Source organism: Megachile rotundata, chromosome 4 (genome assembly GCF_050947335.1).
Source record: "Megachile rotundata isolate GNS110a chromosome 4, iyMegRotu1, whole genome shotgun sequence".
Taxonomy (NCBI): Eukaryota; Metazoa; Arthropoda; class Insecta; order Hymenoptera; family Megachilidae; genus Megachile; species Megachile rotundata.
The window spans coordinates 8,906,642-8,928,379 of record NC_134986.1 but is presented as its reverse complement, the minus strand read 5'-3'; the positions used below and the strand labels follow the sequence as shown (position 1 = coordinate 8,928,379).

The 21,738-nt window shown below is 34.1% G+C and overlaps 1 protein-coding gene across 2 annotated transcripts in view; it reads left to right on the top strand.

The window, feature by feature from the left end:
* The first annotated feature begins 657 nt into the window (after positions 1-657).
* The window catches only part of LOC100875210 (monocarboxylate transporter 10), a 137,726-nt gene continuing 116,645 nt past the window's right edge, over positions 658-21,738 (top strand). Inside the window, exon 1 of one of the 2 annotated variants that reach the window (XM_076530500.1) lies at positions 658-741. The gene's annotated coding sequence lies outside the window, so the exon portion shown is untranslated. Of the gene's footprint in view, positions 742-3,572; positions 3,911-21,738 lie in introns of those variants that run through there. The other variant, XM_076530499.1, reaches the window with a different exon arrangement.

Genomic DNA, 21,738 nt, shown 5'->3' with positions numbered 1-21,738 from the left:
TCTTTTCTTCATTGAACTCAACGGGTTAGAAAATACTAGTTTTTCTTTCTTTAAAATTTATTTTAAATTATTTGTTCTTATTTGTTCATTCTTTGTATCAAGGACGAGATAGGGTATAGTGTGTGAACTGTTCTGGACACATAATTTGCATCTGTAGGCCCACAGAATATATTATAGACAGTGTAAAATCAATATTAATAAATATATGATGAATATATAGCACATTAATCAATTAAATTAGTATTAATTGAATAAAAAAAAAAATTGAACAAGTGGCGCCATCTCTCCGGCGAACAGGGTGAACTACACACTTTTGAAACTGCAGTTTAATTAGTTCGAATTTCTACCACCAGGTGGCGTCTTAGTGGCGCCATCTCTCCGGCAAACAGGGTGAACTACACACTTTTGAAACTGTACTTTAATTAATTCTAATTTATGCCACCAGGTGGTGTCTCTGTGGTGCTATATGGCGGGAGTGTCAGATGTGAACTCATGAAATTATAGCTTCAAAAAGTGTAATTCTATTTTCGTAAACATTCAATTAACATTGGTTTCATTGGCTTAATTATCTAAAACAATTTGAGAGTATCACCAAATCGTTAAAATATATTATTTCAAGAAAAAACGCAATTTTTTGAATCGCTGGTTCCACCGTTGGTTGACAGATGACGTCAAGGGTGCCATTTTGTGCGCGCTTTAAAAACTGGAAGAAATGTAACTCTTTTACAATGAACATATACAGTAAGTACATTACATTCAATATTCCTTTTTACATTAATTTTTTTTTAATCGTTATTTATAAATTGATACACTTTATTCTTTCATGTCGATTTAAATTTGTATACTCATTATTTTCGTACTTGTACATATAACATTTATAACAATACAGGTAACAATTTTTATAAACATATTTTTATTAAAAAATTTACGAGAATTAATAAACGTTCCGCAATATTCTGTGAAAAGTTTTACAAATACCAAGACTCGAATCTTGATTTATCGTTTCCTTGCTGCACGAAATTAATCGTTCTCGATTGATAATATCCCAACGGCGCGGATTTAATTGATGTCCCGTAAATTACGGGAATCCAGGCCGATCTCGATTGTTCCTCGCGACGATTAAAACGTAATGATATTTGCGGTGCGATTAATCGATCGCCCGGTTTCGAACAATGTTTCAAACGATCGTTGGAACACCAGCTATCGAACAATGCATCGCAATGCAGAAAATGGCGGTATTGTTCGTGCCGGGACCATTCTTCCGCCATGATGAAGATGGAACGAAGTCGTGCGTTTATTGTTCAACAAGAAATTCCGTTGTTCCGATCGATCGAATACGAACAACAGATTTTCCGATGAAAATTATGTTTGAAATTTGATTACTACGATTTCGGGATGGAAAGTTCATTTTGAAGAGGCGGTTGGTTCTTCATTTTGCATTTAGGGGGTTGGTTCATAGGAAACTGGGGTACTTCCAATCCTGAACTTCAAAATTTTAAATTCCAAAATTACCAAATTTCAAAATTTCCAAATTCCAATGTTTTCAAATTCTAATATTTCAAAATTCCAAAATTACCAAATTCCAAAATTTCTAAATTCCAAAATTTCCAAATTCCAAAATTTCCAAATTCCAAAATTTCCAAATTCCAAAATTTCCAAATTCCAAAATTTCCAAATTCCAAAATTTCCAAATTCCAAAATTTCCAAATTCCAAAATTTCCAAATTCCAAAATTTCCAAATTTCCAAATTTCCAAATTCCACAATTTCCAAATTCCAAAATTTCCAAATTCCAAAATTCCAAAATTCCAAAATTCCATCATCCCAAAATTCCATCATCCCAAAATTCCACCATCCTAAAATTCCACCATTCCAAAATTCCACCATCCCAAATTTTCCAATGAAAATTATGTTTCAGATTAAGGAAAGAAAATGGAGGTAAAATTAAGGGGTTGTTTTCATAAAAGTTAATGAACAATATTAGTACTAATTTTCTAAAATGATCTTCCACAAATTTCATTTGATAAGCTTTAAACGAAATTTCATCTTCTACTAGATTACATTTAAACTACACGTAAGATCGCCTTAAATTCATAAGTACGCTATCAACCTGATGCACCACTAATTTCATCCGGTTCCAAAAAAAGATTGCTTATTAACAATAAAATTGCATCTTCACCGTTCTCGAATATAAAATAATTCACAATAGCAGAGTGTGGTTCCTCAAGTTTTAAACTGCCCCACATTTTATAACGATATTCCTAAAAATTTTTTAGGTTCACGGTATTCAAATCAGCTTCAAACGTTAGAACATAGTCGCACAGTTTTATAGCCTTCAATTATATCGCCCTGAAAAGTGCTATGTTTCACCAAATCTTAATAAAACACTGTATTAAAAGTTCAGTCGAAGAATATGCAAGTATAATTCGATTTAAAGTGCTCTCAGAGCATAGAGCTACGATTGTGCTAGTTTGAAACTACCCTTGATAAAATTTTGAATGTAATACTTTAAACGAGTCTTATTTAACTAGCTTTCGTTTCAGTATCCTCAAACAACGTCAAAATCTACTGCTACATTTTATATTTTACAAACATTAAATTATAACTTAATATCTGCAAAATCAGTTGGGTTTTAATATAATCAAATGTGCAGAATAAATGTGGTAGAATTTTGAAACCACCCTTAAACATTTTTAGCACTGTTGTATTTCAAGCATATATTATTTAATCATTTTAAGTTTCATCGTCTTCTGAACATTTTTAGTAGCTATTATAAAATTTGAACAAGAGGCACAAAATCGTAATTTAAGTCATGAAAATTGATTGCATTTTGAAATGTATAGAATGACCATAATACAATATGTTCATATTGAAATCACACCTGATAAAATTTCAAATCAATTTGACACAATTTTGAAATCACACCTGAACATTCTGTACATTGTCGTATTTCGATTGAATCTTTATCAACCTACCCTTAATTTCAATATTCTTATAAATTCACAGAACATACCTTTATACGCGAATAAAAAATATTAACCTCATTTTTCAAGTCATGCAAAATGAACTTTCTTCTAAGAGACAGTCAAATAACCATCCCTGATGAACAGAATAACCATCCCTTAATCACCAGAATCTCGAAACGACCCCTAAATCACAGTAAAAGAAAATTCCCCACGACAATTAAACCTTAAACTACTGTAATTCTGAAGCTAGGCACCCCATTTTCGTGAAGTTCGCATTAGTCGATATTCCCAAAGTTTGATCCCTCAGCCGTTCGATCGAACCGGATCAAAATTACCTAATCCCATTATCGATCGTCGAAGCAATCCACAGTTTCGAAACCGCGATCGGGAAGAGCGTATCCCGGTTCGCCCTCTTCATCCCTGGAGCGACCCTACGTCTCGCTGGTAATCCCGCGTAGCGTTGAATACGACCTGGGTAAAATAAGAGGGAATCGCGCGTGCAGGGTGGAAGAGGTTGAAAGAGGGTAGGTGATGGTGGGGGTGGTATGGGGGTGTGGGAAGGATCGGGATGCTGTGGGCAGAGAGAGCGGTTTCAGTCGCGCGACGGCTTTCGGCCCGGCCAGTCGATCGAGCTCTTCTTTCTTTTCCGAAGAAGAAGAGGCACTCCGCGTCGCGATGTTTCCGCCGGAAGTTGGCCGTGATCCATCGTGATCCAGTGATCCTGTGACTCGACAGTGTACTCTGTGATCGTGTTCCCGCGAACGACCTTGCGAAGGACACATTTTAACCACCTGTGCTCGTCCAAGGCACCAGATGTTCACCGGGTAGAAATACAGTTCAGTGATTGTTTTTCTTCTCGCAAAAACTGTTCCATGGTGCAAAGAATTCCGGTGCCTCCGAGGGTGGGTCAAGGCTCAGAAGTTTCTTGCCATACTCTTCTTGTTCGGTAAGTACTCTATATAGAGGTCTCGGAGGGGATGTATTACTCGGAGAAGATTCCGGCTGAATTAATTTGCGGGAGTTAATTGCTCGAGCGATCGAGACACGACTCGAGGAATCAGCGAACACGATGACCTGGAATTTAAGCGTTCCTCTTTGGCCGAAGACCCGGGTCAAGGCCACGCCGGAGATTTGCTAAATGTAACGCGAAACCTTCGGCTAGGTATTGTGTTGAATTGTGGCGAATTTTTCCCTTCTTTAACGGAACGGCTTTTCGCGCTCGGAAGAGCTCCTAGAAAACGTCTTCTCTTTGCTCGGGACGTGTCGTCTTCAAGGTCGACCTTTTTCCTTCTCGAGGATTGTCGGATCTTATTCGACCGTGAATTCTTCGGTGAATCGCTGCTTCTGATCGAACTATTCTTTATTTTCAGGACTTCTTTATTTCGTAAAATTAGTTATTTTATTTTTAAATCTTCAACACGTTGACTGACGCGTCATCCACATATGAGTGACACTTAAGTTACTAAGCTGATCTAACATGAGTATTATTAAAAATTGGTTCACTTTCGTCATAAAAAATTCTCGCATTAATTACATGAATCTATGGAAAATAAAAGTAATAAGATATTGTGGAAATATTTGGTAAAATTTATTAAAAATTAAAACGCTACTTGATGCAATTTTCAATTGTTTCAGTGTGACAGTCAATGTGTTAATGTAAAACTGATATAAGTCAGTAATGGTAATTTTTTAGTAGTCACTTTTTGTTGTAGCTATGCAGTCTGTACAATTATCTGACAATACAAAATACACAATATTTCATTTTGTTCGTTAATATTAATTCTTTTACATTAATTAAGGAGTAAGGAATATTTAAGTAACCTTATCTTCTACCTTGACAGATTAAAAAATAATATCAAAATTAAAGTCACAGAGATAGATCTTAAATTATAGGTCCAACTTAGATCTAACCTAGATCTAAGCAAACTCCAACCAGATCTAATCTACATATTTCTGGCACTGTAATGGTTGTTCTTGTTCCTGAAACTTTTGAATCGAATGTTGGGTGTAAAATATTTCTACAGGTCTTGTGATAACATTCTACACCATTAACTTACACCTAACTTAGCTTTATCTGCACCTTAGATTTAGCCAAAATCTAACTTAGATCTAATCTAAACTTCGTCCAGTTACATATTTCCATAATACTTATTTTTACCGTTGATTGTAATCTTTTAATTAGATTTTCGGTGCAAAATGTTTGTGAAAGTTTTACGATAATATTTTAGAACTCTCTTTGGACTTAATTTAACCTATATTTATTCAAGATGTATATTAGTTCTGTAATCTAAAATCTTCTAATATAAATTTAATTCAAGTCTAGTATAAATATTTTTTGAATTATAATGGTTCTTCTAAAATATTTTGTCGGATTTCAAGCTACAATATTTTTGAATCTTTTAACAATTTAATCAAAACATTCATCACACCGGAAAACAAATAGAAACTCCATTTCCTATGTTTTCCACAAAAACTGAAATCAATCTGATTGCAGAAATACAAAAAGTTTTATCGAAAAAATATTTATCTTCTCGCAGAATAAATCTCGGAAACGGGTTCCACCTTCTATTTCTTCACAAAGGTTGAAGTTCATCGTGATTACAGAACTTCACGCAGAAAATGAGAGATCTTTTTCTCGGTCCTTGACAATTTCCTTCCCTCGTTTCTCTCGAATCAGGAGAAATCACTGAACACGATTTTGTCCGATCATCCAGTTGGACGAGAGCTAAATCAGATTCGCATCTGCGAAACGCTTCTACTTCGACGATTTGCACGGAACGTGTTGGGTTACGTAGCTTTTACAACTTTGCAAATTTGGGAAATTGTGGGATTGTGGATTTTGGGAATTTTGGGGATTTAGGGATTTGGGGATTTGGGGGACAAGGGTTTAGAAATTTGAGGAATTTAGGGAGATTTGGGAATTTTGGAATTTGGGGATTTGGGGATTTGGGGATTTGGGGGACAAGGGTTTAGAAATTTGAGGAATTTAGGGAGATTTGGGAATTTTGGAATTTGGGGATTTGGGGATTTGGGGATTTGGGGATTTGGGGATTTGGGGATTTGGGGATTTGGGGATTTGGGGATTTGGGGATTTGGAGATTTGGCGATTTGAGGATTTGGGGATTTGGAAATTTAGGGATTTGAGAATTTATGGATTTGGGAATTTAGGGATTTGGGAATTTAGGGATTTGGGAATTTAGGGATTTGGGAATTTAGGGATTTGGGAATTTTGGGATTTGGGAATTTTAGGATTTGGGAATTTTGGGATTTGGGAACGCAAGTATTTGGGGGCGTAGGGAATTGGGGGTGTAGAAATTTGGGGACATGGAATTTTAGAAGCATAGAAATTGGGGGAATTAGAGATTTGGGGACATGGAGATTCGGGGACGCAGAGATTTGGGGGAGTAGAAATTTGGAGACATGGAATTTTGAAAGGGTAGAAATTGGGGGGAATAGAGATTTGGAGGCGTAGAGATTTGGAGACATGGAATTTGGGGGATGTAGAGATTTAGGGGTGTAGAAATTTGGAGACTTGGAATTTTGGGGATGTAGAGATTTGAGGTCATAGAGATTTAGAGACATGGAGGTTTAGGGTTGTAGAGATTTGGAGACGCAGAGATTTAGGGACATGGAGGATTGGGGATGTAGAGATTTGAGGTCATAGAGATTTGTGAACATGAAGACTTGTGGACATAGAAGTTCGAGGGTATTCAGAAATACAAAAATTTAGGAATTTGAGAAGTTGAGAATCTGGAAATTTGAGAGTTTGGGTATGTGGTGTTTTAGAGTTTGATCAGTTCATTTCATTAATTTGGTGTTTCAGTAATTTAGCTACTGAAGTAATTTAGTTCAGCTATTAGTAATTCAGTAATTTAGTTACTGAATTTAGTTATTCAGTTAGTTATTGATTTTTAATTCGAATTACTTAATTTAGTTATTCAATCGTAAAAATGATTTGGACATTTAGTAGTTTGGGAATGTAGGAATTTTTAAAAGTACATTGAAATCAAACTTCAAACATAAAATTAAAATATAATTTTTATTAAAAACGTCATATTGGTCATTTGATAATTTAGATACTCAAGAATTTAAGAATATAATTATATAAGACTCTAACATTTAAAAATTTATTTTAGGACATAACAATTCAAGTATCTGTATTTTTCATGTAAACCCTACATGACGTAATTTCACATGACCTAACCCCTCAATATAAAGTATATGCACCGTGAAAACCCAGTAAAACGCTTCACGATCGTATGCCGTGTAAAACACATCGATTTCGATCAGGCAAGAAATCGTATTATCGTTCTTGCGTGTATCTGACATACTTTTAATTCTTCAATCCGATACTTACGAATCGACGAGCAACGTTCCTCAACAGTGTTTTCTTTCGATTATTGCCGTCTTCAAATACCCGTAACGAGGTTAGTAAACCGTTAATTACCATAACACGATAAAAGTGTCCCGGTTGAAGCGATTAGAGGATGCTACAGGTTCTATCTCAACGACGAAATTCAGTTTCACTTGTAATTATAATGTTGTTTAATCCTTTTGCCGCGTAATACGAGGGTGGTTCGTGTTGATTACAGTCCGAACGTGACTCGCGTTTGCCTTCCACTGTTATTTACAGTTTACGGAACTGGATATTGTTGTTGGACGCGCGACACGTAAATAGAGAATTGTTATTTTATAATTTCGTTATAATGATTAATGATTGATAGCTTTGTTAACGCGTTTCTATTCATGTGCTGTCAATCTGTGGGTTCATTGATTTGGTTGAAATGAAAGTTATAATGAAGAAGAAGGTTTATTATTGATGTTACGTGAATAGAATGTTATACGAATTATTAATAATATGGGAAATTATACAGGGTGCTGGATTATTACGCGTTGGACTACTACGCGTTACTTAACTACGCGTTAGATTACCATGCGGTGGAATTCTACGCGTTAGTTAACTACGCGTTAGATTACCATGCGGTGGAATTCTACGCGTTAGTTAACTGCGCGTTAGATTACCACGCGTTAGATTCCTACGCGTTAGATTCCTACGCGTTAGTTAACTACGCGTTAGATTACCACGCGTTGGATTACTACGCGTTAGTTAACTACGCGTTAGATTACCACGCGTAGAATTACCACGCGTTGCATTACTACGCGTTGGATTACTACGCGTTGAATATCCACCCGCTGGATTACTACGCGTTGGATATCCACACGCTGGGTTACCACGCGCTGGATTATTACTCGTTGGACTACTACGCGTTAGTTAACTACGCGTTAGGTTTCTATGCGTAGAATTACCATGCATTGCATTACTACGCGTCGCATTACTACGCGTTGGACTATTACGCGTTGAATCTCCACGCGCTGGATTACTACGCGTTAGATATCCACACGCTGGATTCCTACGCGTAGAATTATTACGCGTTGCATTATTACGCGTTGCATTATTACGCGTTGGGTTACTACACGTTGAATATGCACGCGTTGGATTACTACGCGTTGAATATCCACACACTGTATTACTACGCGTTGGATTACTACGCATAAGATTACCATGCGTTACATTACTACGCGTTGCATTACTACGCATTGGATTACCACGCGTTGGAAAACTACGCGTTATCCAAAGCTGTCGTTCTCGCGTCTGCGCATGCATAATCCTCGCGCTCTGATTGGTCCGTGCTTTTCCTTAATAATTCAAAAACAAAGCTTTAAATTCCATTTTTGCAAAGGGAAATCTTATTCAAAATCACGTCAGCTATCTTCTATTTCAGGGTCCTACACTAGTTGTGAGACACCCTGTATAATAATCGAACATAAGTTACATTGGTGAGACTGTCACAGTGAAAAAAACCATGTGTAGTCAGACACATGTTAACAGTAATTAGTACATATAAATTCATCCCTTATTTCAGCTTTCGATTTATTATAAACTACTTGAATAAATAGTATAATATTTATCCTTCAACATTGATTAACTAATAGTACAATATCCATTTAAATTTTTTCAATTATAATCACAATGTGAACCTTATATTAACTTCAATTTGAATACTCATCAATTCAACTTCTTCAACAATAACCTTCATCATCTTTCAATAAGAAATATATACAACAAAAAATAAAAATTAAGTAAAGATTAATTTATAGTAACATAACTATTATACAATCCTTTGAACAAGTAAGTTCAAAAATAATTAAAATATTTGTGGAATAAAAAGTGAGACAAATCAGATGATCAATAATTGAATTCCCGTGGGTAAAATAATGAAAATTTGCAATGAAAGAGATCGAAGACACTGGAGGATATTAAAACACGTGTACCATTTACGTGTACGAGGTTGTATAGCGAATCTTCGTGTAGTAGGAAGACTTTAAAGTGCCCGTGGCTTTAATATTGGCTTTGTTTCCGATTTCTGCTTCGCTATCTTTCGCGAAATTCTTTCCCCTTGTCCGATATAGTGTTCCGACCAACATCGGATACACGGTTCTTCACCATTATTGCAACGGAAACACGGACCTATATCGACGCGAGAATCGATAAAGAAACATTTTCGCGTTCCTTTATTCGTAATTTTCCGACTGTATCATACGAACGGCTATGAAAGAAGTGAGATTTTAATTTGCATCCAGCGGAGGCCAATATCGCTGCCAGTGGCGTAACTTTACTCCTACTTTCTCGATTTACGGTTTTGATATACTTTGGACTTTTTTTGGATTTATAGTTATTAAATTTTGGAGTTTTTGAATTTTTGCATTTTAAAATTTTTGAACTTCTGAATTTTTAAATTTCCAAATTCCAAAATTGCAAAATTCAAAAATTTCCAAATTCCAAAATTGCAAAATTGCAAAATTTCCACATTCCAAAATTACCAAATTTCAAAATTATCAAATTCCAAAATTACCAAATTCCAAAATTCCCGAATTCCCAAATTCCCAAATTCCCAAATTCCCAAATTCCCAAATTCCAAAATTTCCAAATTCCCAAATTCCCAAATTCCCAAATTCCCAAATTCCCAAATTCCCAAATTCCCAAATTTCTAAATTCTCAAATTCGCAATTCCCAAATTTCCAAATTCCAAAATTTCCAAATTCTAAAATTCCCAAATTCCCAAATTCCCAAATTCCCAAATTCCCAAATTCCCAAATTCCCAAATTCCCAAATTCCCAAATTCCCAATTTCCCAAATTCCCAAATTCCCAAATTTCTAAATTCTCAAATTCGCAATTCCCAAATTTCCAAATTCCAAAATTTCCAAATTCTAAAATTCCCAAATTCCCAAATTCCCAAATTCCCAAATTCCCAAATTCCCAAATCCCCAAATTCCCAAATTCGCAAATTCCAAAATTCCACCATCCCAAAATTCCACCATCTCAAAATTCCATCATCCCAAAATTCCACCATCTCAAAATTCCACCATCCCAAAATCTCCAATTTAAAATTTCAAAAAATTGAGACAAATATTTTGGCCGGCTGACCCCGGGCAAAAATGGAAGTTACGCCAATGGGCGGAACGATATTAAAATTCGTGGCCGCGTTTTAATTAAGTCAGGATAATGAATTTGCGTTTTTTTCCAATTTCGCACGCATCACCCGCTTTTTATACGTGATTCTATTTTTCGCGTTTGTCACCGGTTGTAATAAAATCTTGACGATATTTCGTGATCGAGCATGACTATCGTTTGAGATACAACGCGAAACATCACCGCGGGCGATTTTTTCGTCGAGTCGAGAGAAAAAGTGATGCAGATAAAATGCTTTTAAAATTTCGTACCAGGGTGAAACTTTGAAGCGCGGTTCCCATGGAACGTTAATATCAAAGTTTTCATGTAAAATGACAAAATAAAAACGCGTCTCGTGTAAGAGGACACTGAAACAGGAAATCGTTGCGAAATTCGACGGAGTTTGATTGTTGTTTCAAGATGAAGGTTTAGTGGTTATAGGGAGGTTAAAATAAATTTATTGTGTGAGAGTTAAATTTTATACAGTTTCTGTTAGTTTAGAGATTTTAGTTTATTTTATAGATAAGTTTATTGTTAGAAGATAGTGGTGGTGGTAAGTGGGGGTGAGAAGAGGGTTAATATGTCAGGTTCTCAGTTTTATATAGTTTTTGTTATTTCAATGATGAAAATATTTGCAGAAGATAGTAGTACACATTTGGGGTGAAAACAAATTCATTATGTGAAGTACTAATTTTGCATTGATTTTGTTGCTTCAAAGATTATTTATTATTTGAAGAAGACAGTAGAACTCATTGGGGGTGAAAACATATTCAATATGTGAAGCACTAATTTTATATTCATTTCGTTCTATCAAAGATTATTTATTATTTGAAGAAGACAGTATAACTCATTGGGGGTGAGAACGAATTCAATATGTGAAGCACTTATTTAATATTGATTTTGTTCCTCCAAACTTTATTTATTATTTGAAGAAGACAGTGGTGCCGATCCCTATAGGTGAAGCTTATAATATTCCTAAAATTAATTGATTGCTATTGAAAGAAGCCAGCAATGCTACTATTGAAAGATAAGAACAAATGCATCTTACAAAATTCTTATATTATATGAAATTTTTATATTGATTTTATAATTTCAAATATTAATTCATTACTACTCGATGAAGATAATATTGCTCATAGTGATTCGAGTCGAATAAAACCTGAATTGTGCATTGTCGTCAAAGAATTAATTGTGAAGATAGATTTGTGTGATTATAGAAAACTGGGTTGCGTGGATTGGCGTCGCGACGCGTGGGGGTTGCATTGCGTGGGTGGTGAGTGGCACTCAGTGACGACCCTCTTTTTATTTTTTCTGTTTTATTTTTCGCACTCCACACCCTTATTCGCGAACCCACCTGCCCTTTACGCTACCGTTCGTTGTACGCTCGAAAGTTGGCACAGTCTAGTGCACCTTGACACCACTCTGTTCCGTGGGGTGGCGTCCAGAAAATTAGATTTCCTAATTGTTGCGTTACGAAGATTGTAAAGGGGTAACCTCCGAAGAAACTACAATATCAAATTTTCTCTAAAGGGATATGCTTTTATACCTTATTTCGTGTATCGATTTTTCATTTGCACACCTTTATCTTTACAGGAAGTCTTCTTATTTTTATCTTCAACTGTTGTATTATGAGGGTAGATAAATTTTCGAGGGAACACTATATCTTGTAATTTGCTTACAGATATTTAGTATTCATTTTGAATTCACATCTTTATTGATGTTATTAATGGCTGCAAGTTTAATTAATTTGATTAACTGTTGTATTATGGGGGTTGTAAACGTTCCAAAGAGAATATCTATGTTTAATAGCACGATATGTCTTGTTCTTTATTTACAGATATTTTTCATTTTGAATTCACATCTTTATTGATGTTATTAATGGCTGCAAGTTTAATTAATTTGATTAACTGTTGTATTATGGGGGTTGTAAACGTTCCAGAGAGAGTATCAAGCTATGTTTAATGGCGCGATATGTCTTGTTTATTTACAGATATTGATTTTTCATGTTGGATTCACATCTTTATTGATTTATTAATAGTTATTAATGGCTGCTTTTAATTAATTTGATTAACACTGTAATATTTGATATCATGTAAAGTGATTCGAAAGAGTATATAATATCAAGTCTTACTGAATAATATTATATTTTGTACTTTATTCGTATTGATTTTTCATTCTGAATTAACACGTTAATTGATACTGACGTCATCGATGAACGCTACGAATTTCATTTATCTAACCAATGTAGAATTCTCAATGCTGCTATAATCACAATGCAATTAAATGGTACAACAGGTGCGATATTTAGAAAGGAATTTCTAATATAATAACTGATGTGAACATAATTGTAGTCGACGCAGAAATTTATTATTAATTAAGACTCGAGCCATTTCTTAATTTAAGAAATTAAGTTTGTTAATCGAATGTTCCTTCACAATGTAAATAATGATAAACTCTACATGTCATAAGTTTTTCTTTATATAATACGCACTTATTTAAATTTATCGCATGCATAAATTTAATTACATATTACCATTGTGATCAATGTACATTATTTAACGATAATTCTCGCGAATATATGGCGGATTTAATGGTGTGCTGTTAATATATTATTAATGACACAATTCGTGTTCTATATTCATGAATTTGATTCAATGACCGCAAAATAAACAGTTTCGTTCAGAACTACTTTAACCCAAAAATTATTAAATGTATGAAATTTTTATTTCCGTTCAAATATACCGCTGGAATTAGATTTCTATAAAAATGTCAGTAAAATGCTCCATATATCTTTAACTTTAATATTTCAGAAATCGCTCGATCTCTTATCTTTGATTTTCAATATTCCCTCAATTTTCCTTCTCCTGCTTACTGCTTCAGTTTTCAAGGGACTAAATTCTGTGTACATAATTTACCATTCGCAATACGAAGGATATTGCAGTCTTTTTATCTTCCTTTTGCATCCTCCTTTATCGGTTCGTTCCCATTCTTTTCGAGAACTTCTAAAGCTTCCCGATACTCGTCCCAATAACTCCGGGTGCAACTCGATCGAACTCATTTCACGAACAATATAATCAGCGTGATAACAAGCGTGTGTGTTTGCAAATTGCTACGGAGAATTTACACCGTACTTCTACACGGAACTTTCTTTTAATTAATCTCGGAACGATTGCTTATTGCTTTTTATTGGGATTATCGGTGTCTCAGAAATGGGGCGCAGATTGCAAATGTTTTAAGTATCAGATTTTCTGTTTCTGGGGCATTTTAGGTATTTGGGAAAGTTGGTCATTTTGGAAATAAGAAATTTGAGAAGTTGGGAATTTTTGAATTCGGGAATTGGAGTTTTGGAATGCTAGAATTCTTAAATACTGAAATTGTTATTTTTAGCAATTCTGGAATTTTAGGAATTCTTGGAATTGTGGAATACTTGGAATTATGGAATTTTTTAATTTTGCAGATCTGGAGTTTTGGAAATGTGGAATTCTGGAATTCTACAATTTTCGAATTCTTGGAATTCTGGGAATTTTGAAATTCTTAGAGTTCTTGGAATTCTGGGATTCTGGAGTTCTGGGAATTCTGGAGTCGTTGGAATTCTGGAATTCTGAAGTTCTGGGAATTCTGGAGTTGTTGGAATTCTTGGAATTGTGGAATCCTTGGAATTGTGGAGTCCTTGGAATTGTGGAGTCCTTGGAATTGTGGAATCCTTGGAATTCTGGAATCCTTGGAATTCTGGAATCGTTGGAATTCTGGAATCATTGGAATTCTGGAACCGTTGGAATTCTGGAATCCTTGGAATTCTGAAATCCCTGAAATTCTAGAATTCTTGGAATCCTTGGAATCCTTGAAATTCTTGAAACCCTTGGAATTCTGTAATCCTTGGAATTCTGGAATCCTTGGAATTCTTGGAATCCTTGGAATTCTCGGAATTCTTGGAATTCTTGGAATCCTTGGAATTCTAGGGATCCTGGAATCTTGGAATCTTGGAATCTTGGAATTTTTGAATTCTTGGAATTCTGGGATTCTGGACTTTTGGAATTCTGGAATTTGTTAATTTGGAAATTTAGAATATAACCTCATATTTTGCTAATCAGCAATTAGTGAACATTTAACATCATTACGTAACGAAACAGAAATAACCCCAAAGAAAGAGAAACTGTAATTCGACTAAAGATTGTAAGACCTTCACGTCCCTTCGCTATTCGTTTTCACCGATATGGCATTCGTGAGAAGACACGATCGATTTCTCTTTATTTCATCCCGATTAGAGTGCAAATGATCCGTTCTGTTTTCGCAGGCAGGAAGTTTGTTCGTGATCGTCCTTTGTTCCGAGTGAATCGTTTGCACCACGGATAAAAGAGACGCGATTTCATTCGTGTAACACCGTTGGTACGTGAACGAGATCATGTTCCTTGAAATTGCGAGTGAAACGCCATGTTTGCAACCGTCACCCTGCCTATGTGCTATCTAATGTAACATAAAACCATGTAAATTGGAAAAGTGGTCATTGGTAACACGTGGTCTCTCTCGTTTGCTATGTAGCTGCTGTTCTGCATCGATTGTTCCAACTATCGATTGTATTTTCTACTGCAATACATATAACAGTTCTATCAATTATAAATAATCAATAATTCTTCGTTTATTACGATTTTATTCAAACTTTTCTTATCACAATTTTTCTTATAATTTCATTAATTTTCATTATGACTTCTTACTATTTGATTATTCTTAATTACAATTTATTATAACTTGACTGTTCTTTATTATATTTTTTTCATATTAATTTTGTATTCATTAAATTTTATAAAAATAGTGTCAATATTATTTTCGTATCCACATAATTCCGTCGTTAACAGCTCATCTTTCTCTCCTCAAAAATAGACAGAATTCATCTCGAAAAAAATATATCAAAATATCTTAAATTTGATGAACAGAGTTCAACGTTGTTGCTGGCAAAAAATCGATACCGGACGCGAGTACATGTACTCTAGGAAGCTTTTCTATTCTACGTGTTACAAAAAAAAAGAAGAAAAAAGTACTATGTCGAATGGTAGTCGGGTTTAAACAACTACGACGAAATCGTTTCACCATGAATCGTTTAACCGGTCGATGTACGACCGATTCACGAAACAGGTCACTTTTTTTCCAACTCAACGACTCACAGAATGCACTTTTCACGCGTTTCTACAATCGAAGGGGTTCGATATAATTTCAACTCTCTGTATTTCGTTCTATTCTTTCCGATACATTAACCAATAACTGCTTCTCCGGTCATTCTTTTTTTTTGTCGTCGACTTCAGTTTCCGAGCTCGTTTCTGTAAATTTAGTATTTTGAATAATCAGGAAATTACATTGTATATTGAACACTGTTTATTGAATATTGTATATGAACATTACATATGAACATTGCATATGAACCTTATATGTGAACATTGTATATGAACCTTATATATGAACCTTATATATGAACATTTTATATAGTACATTGTATATGAACATTGTACGTGAACATTGCATATGAACATTATATATGAACATTGCATATGAACCATATATATGAACATTTCATATAATACATTGTATATGAACATTGTATATGAACATTTTACGTGAACATTGCATATGAACATTATATATGAACCATATATATGAACATTTCATATAATACATTGAATATGAACATTGCATATGAACCATATATATGAACATTTCATATAATACATTGTATATGAACATTGTATATGAGCCTTATATATGAACATTTTATATAGTACATTGTATATGAACATTGTACGTGAACATTGCACATGAACATTATATATGAACATTGCATTCGAACCTTATATATGAACATTTCATATAGTACATTGTATATGAACATTGTACGTGAACATTACATATGAACATTGTACGTGAATATTGCATATGAACATTATATATGAACATTGCATACGAACCTTATATATGAACATTTCATATAGTACATTGTATATGAACATTGTATATGAACATTGTATATGAACCTTATATATGAACATTTTATATAGTACATTGTATATGAACATTATATATGAACACTATATATGAACATTGTACATGAACATTATATATGAACATTTGATATAGTACATTGTATATGAAAAAGTGCAAAATGAAAATGTTTGAAAAGAGGACGATGAAACCGCGGTTTTAAAAGTAGCATAATCCGAGTGGTTTTTCTACGTAAGTGATCGAAAAGCATTCTTCCGATTCGAACCCGTTCGAATCTCATTTATCGCGACAAACGAAAGTTTTCCATCAAGTTTTCCACGGAAGCTGATTTGCAACGTCGCTCATCTCATAATTACGATCTTTTCCGGTTCTTCGTCTAAGAACGAGCCTCGAGACTCAGTGAATTGCAAATTCGCTCATTACCCGACTCTTTCTTTTATTCATCAGGCATAACTAATTTCCAGGAAGGAACTCACTCGTTCCTTTTTCCCTTAAACTCGTCGAGACTCCCTACCAAATTCAACCCTCGAACAGTTTATACATTTATTATTGAATTTTATATTATATTTACGGAGTGAGTCAGTGACGCCGCGTCGCGTATTATGCAGTTTGAGTACACACTTTACTGGGACTCGTTTATTCTTGGAAACTGACTATAGTCGTTTCGTGAGATTAATCTGTTATGGAGGCTGGTGACATTTTAGTCTATTTACCGTTGAAAGCTCTTTTAGATGCAAGGGTGAGTCATTTGTTTCTGAGAATTTACTGTCTTTTAAGGGTGACTACATTTGACTCGCTGGATTCTGAGAGGTATTATAGTCATTTGTCACTGGAATCTTGTGTTATATCGTTGTGTTATAAGGGTGGATGTTTCCTGTTGAAAGTTTAGTCTAAGCTCATAGTGATCTGACTATGGCAGTCTGCTATCGATAGCTCCTTATGTTCTAAGGGCTATTATAGTTATTTTCCATTGAGATTTTATCAAGGAATTCTGGGAATTCTTGAAATTCTTGAAATTCTTGAAATTCTTGAAATTCTTGAAATTCTTGACATTCTTGGAATTCTTAGAATTCTTGAAATTCTTGAAATTCTTGAAATTCTTGGCATTCTTGGAATTCTTGTAATCCTTGGAATCCTTGGAATCCTTGGAATTCTCGGAATTCTTAAAATTCTAGGAGTTCTGGAATCTTGGAATTCTGGAATCTTGGAATTCTGGAATTTTGGAATTCTGGAATCTTGGAATTCTGGAATCTTGGAATTCTGGAATCTTGGAATTCTGGAATCTTGGAATTCTGGAATCTTGGAATTCTGGAATCTTGGAATTCTGGAATCTTGGAATTCTGGAATCTTGGAATTCTGGAATCTTGGAATTCTGGAATCTTGGAATTCTGGAATCTTGGAATTCTGAAATCTTGAAATTCTGAAATCTTGGAATTCTGAATTCTTTGAAGTCTGGAATCTTGGAATTCTGAAATCTTGGAATTCTGGAATCTTGGAATTCCAGAATATTGAAATTCTAAATCCTGGAATTCTGGAATTTTGGATTACAGTCATCTACCAACAGATGTTTCAAGAACAATTGTACCTATAACAAACACCTGCCCTTCAATAATTACAACTGTACCACACATTCACTATTTACATTGTTCTACGGATGACTATATCACTATCAGTTTCCTATTCCACAATAGAGATTCACGGTTCCGGGAACAGGATTAATTATCCATCAATGAGAATTCGCAATGTTGCACAACTGACTATAATCGTCACTTACTGTCGACAGCTCTCTATGTATTAAGAGCGATGTCATCCATCACTGAAGGTTCATTGTCTATTAAGAATAATTATAGTCATCTACTACTGACGGTTTCCCCGGGGTTAGAAACAGTCATCGATCACAGATGTTTGCTGTGTGTTATGGCTGATCTGCACTGCATCAATTGAACTCCTCAAAGGTGTTCGATGTTTCCATTGTGTCATTGAACTAATTGAAAACTCATTGAAGTGACAACTTTTATACTGTTTTAAATTTTAGTGTAAATTAGTTATGTTAATACAATTTAGTTCATATATTGATTTACAGTAGTTAATATATTAATTGTGCTTATAGAACACTTTTGACTGATTATAACATATCAAGCGTTTATGATATATCAAAACGAAGTATAATTTATTTTGTTCACAATTAAAAAATTTCATAATTAATATTTACTCTGCATGCTTCAATACAAATGCATAAAAATTCATCTTATGTTTAATTACATATTTTTACGTCCATCATATGTCGTATGCAGGTTGTAGATCAAGTAATTTATGATATCACATATGTATCATATGATTTCTTTCCTTTGCAAAGTACATATTATAGAGACCTGTCTGTAGAGACCCGCAGCTAAAGAGACTTCAAAAAAATAAATCACGTGGCTTAAACGAGTTACATTATTCGATTAATTACAAGAGTCGTTGAAATAAAAATTGTTTTAGGAAGCGAGTAAATCAGATATCCGGTGAAATTCGAATCGAGGGAGTTCGAGTAGGTAAAATAATAGAATTTATAATCGAACGAAGGGATAAAAGCAAGACGTTAACGAGATTTACACGTTTTCGCGAGCCAGCTCTCCGAGAGTTCTCCAGTTCTGGAAAAGTCGGCGAGATCTACGGATAATCAATTCGCTTGAACGACGAGAGAGCGGTGTAATTTGTTGAATTAATTCCGTCTAATTTCGTTCCCGTCGTCCCGTGGGTTTAATGGATTAATTCTGCGGAGCCGGCGGTGGCTTTAAAACCGACACCTTTTCGTACCTGGCGGCTGTAGTCGCTTGTAATTTGCGAATTAGAATTACCTTTGATCGGTCTACTATTCGAATTCCTCTTATTACAACCATCCCTCTGAATGCAACTCGCCGCGATCCTCGAATAATCCCGTTTCCACGTCGTTAATCGTTCAGGATAACTTAAGAGACTACCAATTACTTTTCGATTACTTAAAATTATTTTTTTAAGTCCTTTTGAAGCTATAAGGATTTTGGTAGGTTAGTATTTTGGGTAAATACTTGATTTGCGTGAGTGGAATTCATATGTGGACATTTTATGTTAATTTGATACATATTGATGTTGGCCAATTACTGTTTGATTACTCAAAATTATTTCTTTAACTCTTTTCGAAGCTATAAGGATTCTGGTAGGCTAGTATTTTGAATAAATACTTAATTTGCATGTGTGGAATTCATATGTAGGCATTTTATGTTAGTTTGCCATTTTAAAAAGATTAATGGAGACCATTAATTACTCTTGGATTACTCAAAATTATTTCTTTTCATCTTTTCAAAGCTACAAGAACTTCAGTGGATGAATCACTCATTTTGAATAAATATTTAACTCGAACGTGTTGAACTCGTACGTAGCCATTTTGTACTTAATGTAACTTTTACGAAACTCGTCGAAATGGCGCATCTGAGGTTCCTTAATATAAATTACAAAAAGTAAATTGTCTTTGCTGAAATAACTTTGAAATAAATATTTAATTTAACGTATTGAACTCATACGTAGCCATTTTGTATTTGATCTAACGTTTACGAAATTCATCAAAATGGCGCATCTTAGATTTCTTAATATAAAGTAGAGAAATAAAGAATTCTTTACTGAAATAACTTTCATGGAAATGAAGAATAATTGCACAAATGAATATACTTTGAACATACTTTAAATTAATATAAAGTTTCATCCCCTATTTATTATATGTATAATTTTTATTCCTAATTTAAAAGTATTCATCGAACGTTTGGAAGTGTAGTACTGACAGTGGGAAGTTTGACTATATTTTAGTAACGAAATACAAGAAAACACGAGTTCGCAAGTTTATTTGGACGCAACAGCACATGCCTGAACACACGCGAAAGGCAACCAGAGAGTAAGGGTGGTTTTCATGACACTTAAACAGCCGACAAGCCCTTAAGACGTCGCTCGTTGGCCGCATTAAAACTAGTTGAGCGGCCACGTGTGCAAAATGGCCCACCATCGCACGTTTTTCAACGAATTTTTTAATTAGTGTTATATACATGCACTGCTTTCTGTATACTTCGGAAACATTTTAAAAGTTAATTACGGCATTTGGTGTAAATGAAGTGTCACTCGTGTGAATAACACAGATTATCAAATTTGTAACGTAAACATTTTCCAATTTAAATCGTTGTATATTAATTATTAATTACTGTTAATTACAAGCGAATATTCATTGAGAATGGGAAGTTTTCACATCGATGAAAGGGTGATGAATTATGAAACTGAATTTTGAAATCATTTAATGAGAAACTTGATATGTGTGAACATGATCTTCATAATATTAATTATACATTAATAAAATTTTGCTTCAATAAAATTAATTGCATTGTGATTTGATAAGTGATCGTAATAAAATTAATTGGATCATAATTCAGTATTACACTTGATCTTAAAATTAATTGCATTATAGATTCATTAATATCTCAATAAAATTAATTATGCTTTGATAATATAAGTGATCTTAAAATTAATTATCAGAGTATGACAAATCTTATTAAAGTTAATTACAGTATGACTTCATTAATAACTCAATAATTAGACAACAAATCTGAAGTATAATTTACATTCAAACAAATTCACCATTCTCATAAAAATGCAAGATAATATCGACAGGTGATTGCATAAAAATTGAAAGGAATGAAATATCGTAGGAACAAAAGTTTCATTCTTGATTGAAGCTAATACGTCAGTATTGTTCCTCCCAAAAAAACAAACACGTAAACAGAAAATTCGACATTAATTCATCAGCTTATTCCCCATAAAAAACAATGTTGAAAGCTATACATCATTCAATAAATGAAAACAATACCCGCGAGAAAATACAAATTCCATCGGTTCTCGATTAAATTTTATTTGCAATTACCTCTCGTTAAACCCGAAACCAGGTAAAAAGGGACGGTATTAAAAAGCACGTACCATTTAAACGAAAATAAAATTTAAAAATTTCAATTCATTCTTCATTAAAATTAATTCATCAGATTATTGCCATAAAAAAAAACAGAGTTATTGAAAGCCATGCAGCGTTCGCAATGAATGAAAACAATAGCAGAGAGAAAATAAGAGTTTCATTGGTTCTTGATTAAATTTCACTTACAATTACTTCTCGTTAAAATCGAAAACAAGGTAAAAAAGCGTTGCATCGTTTACAGCGAGAATTAAAGGAAAAAAGAAAGGGATAAAACAGTCGATCGTGAAGTTTCTCAGCGAGGTATCG